Raw genomic sequence first — 6,646 nt, forward strand, 5'->3', positions numbered from 1 at the left:
ATCAATCTTTAAATATATCTTCATATTACACAGTTGTTATATATGTGTTATAACATATATAACATTATTATGTTATATATGTATTATAACATATATAACAACTGTGTAATATGAAGATATATTTAAAGATTGCTGTATTTTCTCTATGCATCATAAATTTATATATTATCATAGAATATAGCATCATAAATTTGTATATTATCATTTGTATATTATCATTACATGTATATATCATGTAATATATATATCAGATAGTTGTATAATATAAATATTGATATGGGAAGAAAATCTTTCAGAGTCATAAATTATTACATTTCCACTAAAATTTGTAAAATTAAGTACTAAAGGTAATATGACCTACATAAAGTAATTTAACTTGATTTTTTTTACTTAAGAAGGAATGCAGTGCATTTTATTTATTTAATTTTTAATTTTTGTGGGTACACAGTGGGGGTGTATATTCAAGGAGTACATGAAATATTCTGAAACAGGCATACAATGTGTAATAAGCACATCAGGATAAATGGGGCATTCATTATCTCAAGCATTTGTTCTTTCTTTGTGTTATAAACAAATCCAATTCACTCTTAGTTATTTATAAATGTGCAAAAAATTATTGTTGACTGTAGTCACCTTGCTGTTCAATCAAATAGATCTTACTCATTTTATCTATATTTTCATATCTATTAACCATGCCCTATCCCTTCACCCCCACCACTACCCTTCCCAGCCTCTGGTAACCATCCTTCTACTCTCTATCTTCATGAGTTCAATAGTTTTAATTTTTAGCTCCCACAAATAAGTGAGTAAATGTGAAGCTTGAGTTTCTGTGCCTGACTTATTTCACTTAACATAATTCCCCAGTTTCATCCATGTCGTTTCAAGTGACTGGATCTCATGCTCCTTATGACTCAATAGCACTCCATTTTGTATATGGAGTACTATATTATCTTTTATCCATTTGTCTGTTGGACATTTAGGTTGCTTTTAAATCTTGGCTACTGTGAATTAACTAGATTTTTTAAGTTGATGGTATCATTTTCAGAAATTTGTGTATTATGTATTTTAATAGTTTCTATAGATATAATTTGATTGTATGAAAAATTAATTACTTATTGGCCTGATATGTCAATGAAAGAGCTCATCTCAGAACACTGAAAAGAATTATTTAATTTAAAGAAGATTTTTAAAAGGCATTGATTTTAAGGAATTTATTAATTACACTACTATTATTATGCACTTAAAACATGTAGGATAACAAAATAATTTGAAATTTTTTTCTAATTTAAAAAATATGTATATTTTATACAATATTTGGAAATTTCCATTTGTCTTCTATTGAAATCATGAAACTACATGTTCATAGATAAACATTTTTATTAATATATTGTATGAGTTAAGCTTTCATATTATCCATAATTCTGAAAGCAAGATTCTTTTAAGTAGAGTTTATCATTTTTTTGGAAGAATTTTAAGAAATCAAAAGAATGACGTTATATTCACCAAGATGAAAAGATGAATTTTCTTCATTTTGTCTCAGTTAAATATGTGCTACTTTTCATATATCTGTTGCTTTGGGTCCAATGCCAATAAGGAAATATCTCAAACTGCTGGTTGTTTTGCTATAATATTTCAGTTTACCCTTGGATTAAGGCTTAGGATTTTCTAATTAATCAAAAGTCTTGTCTTTCCCTGTTGTTCCATTTCTATACTGACTGAGGAGTGGGACTGGGAGAGGGATGTTGCTCCTTGATATAAGAACCATTGAGTCTTGGAAAGCATGACTTTAGCAAAGCTGAAGAAAGAAAGTTATTTATGTTCCTTATGCTGACCTAAAAATCAGAATCATAATTTGAGTTGAAGAATCCTCAATAGCCTTGTTTTGAAGGTAGTTATGCTTACTTTTGAAAATTACACTTAATTTTTAAAATGCCTTTACAAAAGTGAAATTGAGAAAATCTCAGACTCTCTACAAGGACTGATTTATCAGAAGGCAAAAATCTGGGTGGCTCTAAGAAGTTGCTTCTGTCTGATGTGGAAGGCATCAGCTCCTTTGTATGAAAGAGATTTAGTCTCTGTAACACTGAGCAATCACAGACAATGTCCATCGGTCAGTATCTAAGAGAAGAGTACTGTGGGTCTGAGTGCATACCAAATGAGATATGCTAAAGTCATTTCAGCAACTGTAAATCGAATGGTTTCATTTTGTAATGGTTAGTTTTAACCTTGCCTTTTTATAATCTTTGGCATTTATGTTTATGTTTTACATGGCTTATATATTTATTTTGACATAGTTTAATAATTATACCTTTATAAGCACCACTCTCCTTCTTTTGTTAAAAAAATTATCTCTTACTCACTAGTGGGCTTTCAAAATACCAGTTTCCTGGTTACTGAGAGACCCAGGAGAGATTTGTCTGCTCTTCAGAAACTAAAAGATAAAGAGTATAGGATAAAAAGAGATGGACCAAGGGCCTCTAGCCGAGGTCACAGTTTAACAACACTATGGAACCTATGAAGTGAAGCAACACTATTCTAATATTGGTGGTTCAGTTTATGATGTTAATGCATGTAAGCTTTCTAAGAATACTGGGTTTTTTTGTTGTTGTTGTTGTTTTCTGTCATGTGAATTTTTGCCAGCAACATGCAGCCAAGGGTATTTTGGACATACTTCAAATGGGTTTTTGTCTGATGACTTAGGGGGAAATTGCATGAATGGTCTCATTGTTAGAGAGTAAAGCCCTATAAAAGAATTCTGAGATGAACTTAAAACTTCTGGAATGTATAAATGCCCTATTTTGATAAGCGTTTTAAGAAATACAACAGAGCAGGCATGAGATTTGTTCTCTGAATGTCTTACTTCTGTCTTCTCCTGTATCTTTGCACACACTGCATTCTTTTCCCTTCCTTTCCTTCTTTCCATGATTAACACCTACTCAACCAGGATGTCTTCTCCAAAGCCATTTTATTTCTCAAATTCCTTTGACTTCAGGTTGGATTTTGTGCTGCCTCTTCCTTCCTTCCACAGAACCTGACTCTTACCTCATTGTATGAATCTTCCATGAAGATCTTTTTTAAGATGAAAATCTTATTTTAATCTTCTCTTTATATCTTAATCTTCTCTTTACTTGGCCCTTTCCCCTACTCTACTTTTAAGTTCTGTTAGAGCAGGGACTTTGTCTCTTTATGTATGTATGTATGTATGTATGTATGTATGTATGTATGTATGCATGTTTGAGACAGAGTCTCATTCTCGCCCAGGTCAGAGTGCGGTGGTGCGATCTTGGCTCACTGCAACCTCTGCCTCCTAGGTTCAAATGATTCTCCTGACTCTGCCTCCCGAGTAGCTGGGATTACAGGCATGTGCCAGCATACCTGGCTAATTTTTGTATTTTTAGTAGAGACGGGGTTTCACCATGTTGGCCAGGCTCGTCTCAAACTCCTAACCCCAAGTGATCCATCCACCTCAGCCTCCCAAAGTATTGGGATTACAGGCATGAGCTACAGTGCCTGGTCCTTTGTCTCTAATTCTATGTGCCTCCTACACAGTCTCATAGCATTCCATCATTTTCATCACTGAACACTATTCGTGCTTATATATTTACATGTGTGATTACTTGATTAATGTCTATCTGCCTCATGACTAAACTTTATAGAGCCAGAAAACATCAGCTTTCTTTCCCACTTTATTCCAGTGTTTGCAAAGCAACGAATCTCTGTTGTTGACCAAATGAATTCTGTATTGCTTGGACCTAACAGGAACTCTGGTGTACAGTATGCACTCAATATATATCTGATGAATAATTAGATGTGAATTTCAGTTAAAGTCCAAACTTTTTAACTTATAGAGTGGAGATGACAATACATTAATACCAGTTACATAGTGTTATCCCAAGGATAAAATTGAATGATGTGTGGTTAAAAAATGTGTGTACATTTTAAGGGACTTTGTACATGGGAGTGATTACAATGAATGCTAAGAGATGGGCTGGAGCTGCAGAGGTATTGGGACAGACATATGTCAGCCTCAAAAAAAGTTTTTTTTGATGGAAGGACTGCGTTCCTTCAGGAATTCAAGAGTAAGATGACTTTTCTTCTTGATAGGGAAAGAACAGCACATTGAGTCTAAATAGTCTCAATTTCACTATTCCTGAAGACAAGTTGTATTGGTTTCCTGTGGCCACTGTACCAAATTACCCCTAAATTTGTAGCTTAAAAGAACAAAAAACTATTCTCACAATCATAGAGACCAGAAGCCTGAAATTGAGGTGTTGTAAGTCCATCCTCCATCTTGAGGCCCTAGGGGAGAATCCACTCCATGACTCTTCTGATTTCTAATGGTGAGACAGCTTCTTCTGCTTGTGGCCATTTAACTCTAACCTCTGTGTCCATCTTTATATCACCTTCTCCTCTATGTCTGTCTTCTCCTCTGTGTGCCCCTTATAAGGATATTTGCCACTGAAATTAGGGCCTACCTGGATAATCCAGGAGTATCTCTTCATCTCACAATATTTAACTTAATTACATCTGCAAAGACTCTTTACCCAAACAGGTAACATTCACAGGTTCTGAGGACATGGACATATCTTTTAATGAGCCACCATTCAGCTCACTACCACAGTCTATACAGGTTGAGTATTCCTTATTCAAAATGTTTGGGACCAAAAACAGTTTCAATTTTGGATTTTTTCAGATATTGGAATATTTGCACATACATCATGGATATCTTGGGGCTGGGACTTGAGTCTTAATATGAAATTCATTTATGTTTTATAAAGACCTCATACCTGTAGCCTGAAGAGAATTTTATGTAATAATTTTAATAATATATGTGACCTGTCACATGAGGTCAGATGTGAAATTTTCCACTGTGGTGTCACGTCAGTTCTTTGGATTTTGGAGCATTTTAGATTTCAAATTTTTGGAATAGGGATGCTCAACCTGGGGGAGCTTCGGTAAAAAACAAAAACAAACAAACAAACAAAACCTTTGTATAGATTTGCTGTTTCAACCAAAATTTGCTAGCGCTGCTGATCTGAAACAAAGCCAAACTAAGTAGTTGCTTCTCCCTAATTTTAGGTATTTTAGGGATATGTGTAAAGTACTCCTCCCCCAATGTATATCCCTACAACATCTTCATTTATTCTGATAATTTTATTACATTACCTGATAATCTATCAATACAAATTGGTGTAACACTTTTATTATGATGATGATTATTCTTGGCGGTGATGGTGGTAGTAGTCGTAGTAAAAGTTGTCATAATGATGGTCATAGTCATTATTTTGAACCCCTAGAGCACAGTTGAGTTAATCAGCACCTTCGTATATGGTACATTACCTTCACTGGTCTGTGCAAGGCCTCCCTTTTTATACCTATGTTTGTCTACATATATTTATTTGCTCTCTCTAATTCCCAGTCTCCACTCTCTTCTTTGTCTCCTCATAGGTTAGCATTCTCAGATGTTTATGCACATTCTTGCTTATGTGTGTTCTTATAAAATGTGCTCTGTTTTCCCTGCACATATTTTTAGTTATTAACTGGTGCTGAACAAAAATTACATTCTGCTTCTTGCACATTTCACTAAGTATCATTTTTAGATTTACTTTGTTTCTACATGTGTTTATCATCTGTTCCTTCTAATAGCTACACAATACCCCATGCTCTTCAACTACATAATCAACTTCCTGCTTTCCCAAGGATGGCTGCCTAGGTTGACTTCAACTCCCTGCCACACAAGTAGTGTGACAATAAATAACCTCTCCATGTCTCTCTGTGGGCCTAAGTTCATTTTTGAGGGTCTATGAAGATAGGGACATAACTGTTGCTGGTAGAATTAAAAAGATCATGAGTTATTCATATATTTGTATTTAACCATGTAAAATCAAATTTATTTCTTATAATGCTTGGCCCAGATTTGCACACTGTCTAAAGTTGAGAACCTATGGTAGCAAGAAAAGAATATAGAGCTGCAGGTGCTGGGGTGACAGACAGGGGCTGTTTGAAGTAGGAGAGAGAAGAAGGATGGCAGGTGGAAGGATATTTAGGAAACGTTGACATTTTCCTAGAGTTCATTATAGGTCCCATGCTTGGGTGAATAATATACAGTCATGCATAGCTTAATTGGTGGGGATATGTCCTGAGAAATGTGTCACTGGTTGATTTCATTGTTGTGTGAACATTATAGAGTTCACAAACCTAGATAATATAGCCTGCTACACCTTTATGTGGTATGGTATACTCTACTGATCCTAGGCTATACACCGGTACGACAGGCCAGGCATGGTGGCTCACGCCTGTAATCCCAGCACATTGGGAGGCTGAGGCAGGTGGATCACGAGGTCAGGAGTTCAAGACCAGCCTGGCCAAGATGGTGAAATCCCGTCTCTACTAAAAAATACAAAAAGTTGCTAGGCGTGGTGGCAGACACCTATAATCTTAGTTACTTGGAAGGCTGAGGCAGGGAATTGCTTGAACCTGGGAGGCAGAGGTTGCAGTGAGCCGAGATCATGCCACTGCACTCCAAACTGGGGGACTGAGCAAGACTCCATATGAAAGAAAGAAGGAAAGAAAGAGAGAGAGAGAGAGAGAGAGAGAGAAAGAAAGAAAGAAAGAAAGAAAGAAAGAAAGAAAGAAAGAAAGAAAG

The sequence above is a fragment of the Piliocolobus tephrosceles genome, chromosome 8 (assembly GCF_002776525.5).
Source record: "Piliocolobus tephrosceles isolate RC106 chromosome 8, ASM277652v3, whole genome shotgun sequence".
Lineage (NCBI taxonomy): Eukaryota > Metazoa > Chordata > Mammalia > Primates > Cercopithecidae > Piliocolobus > Piliocolobus tephrosceles.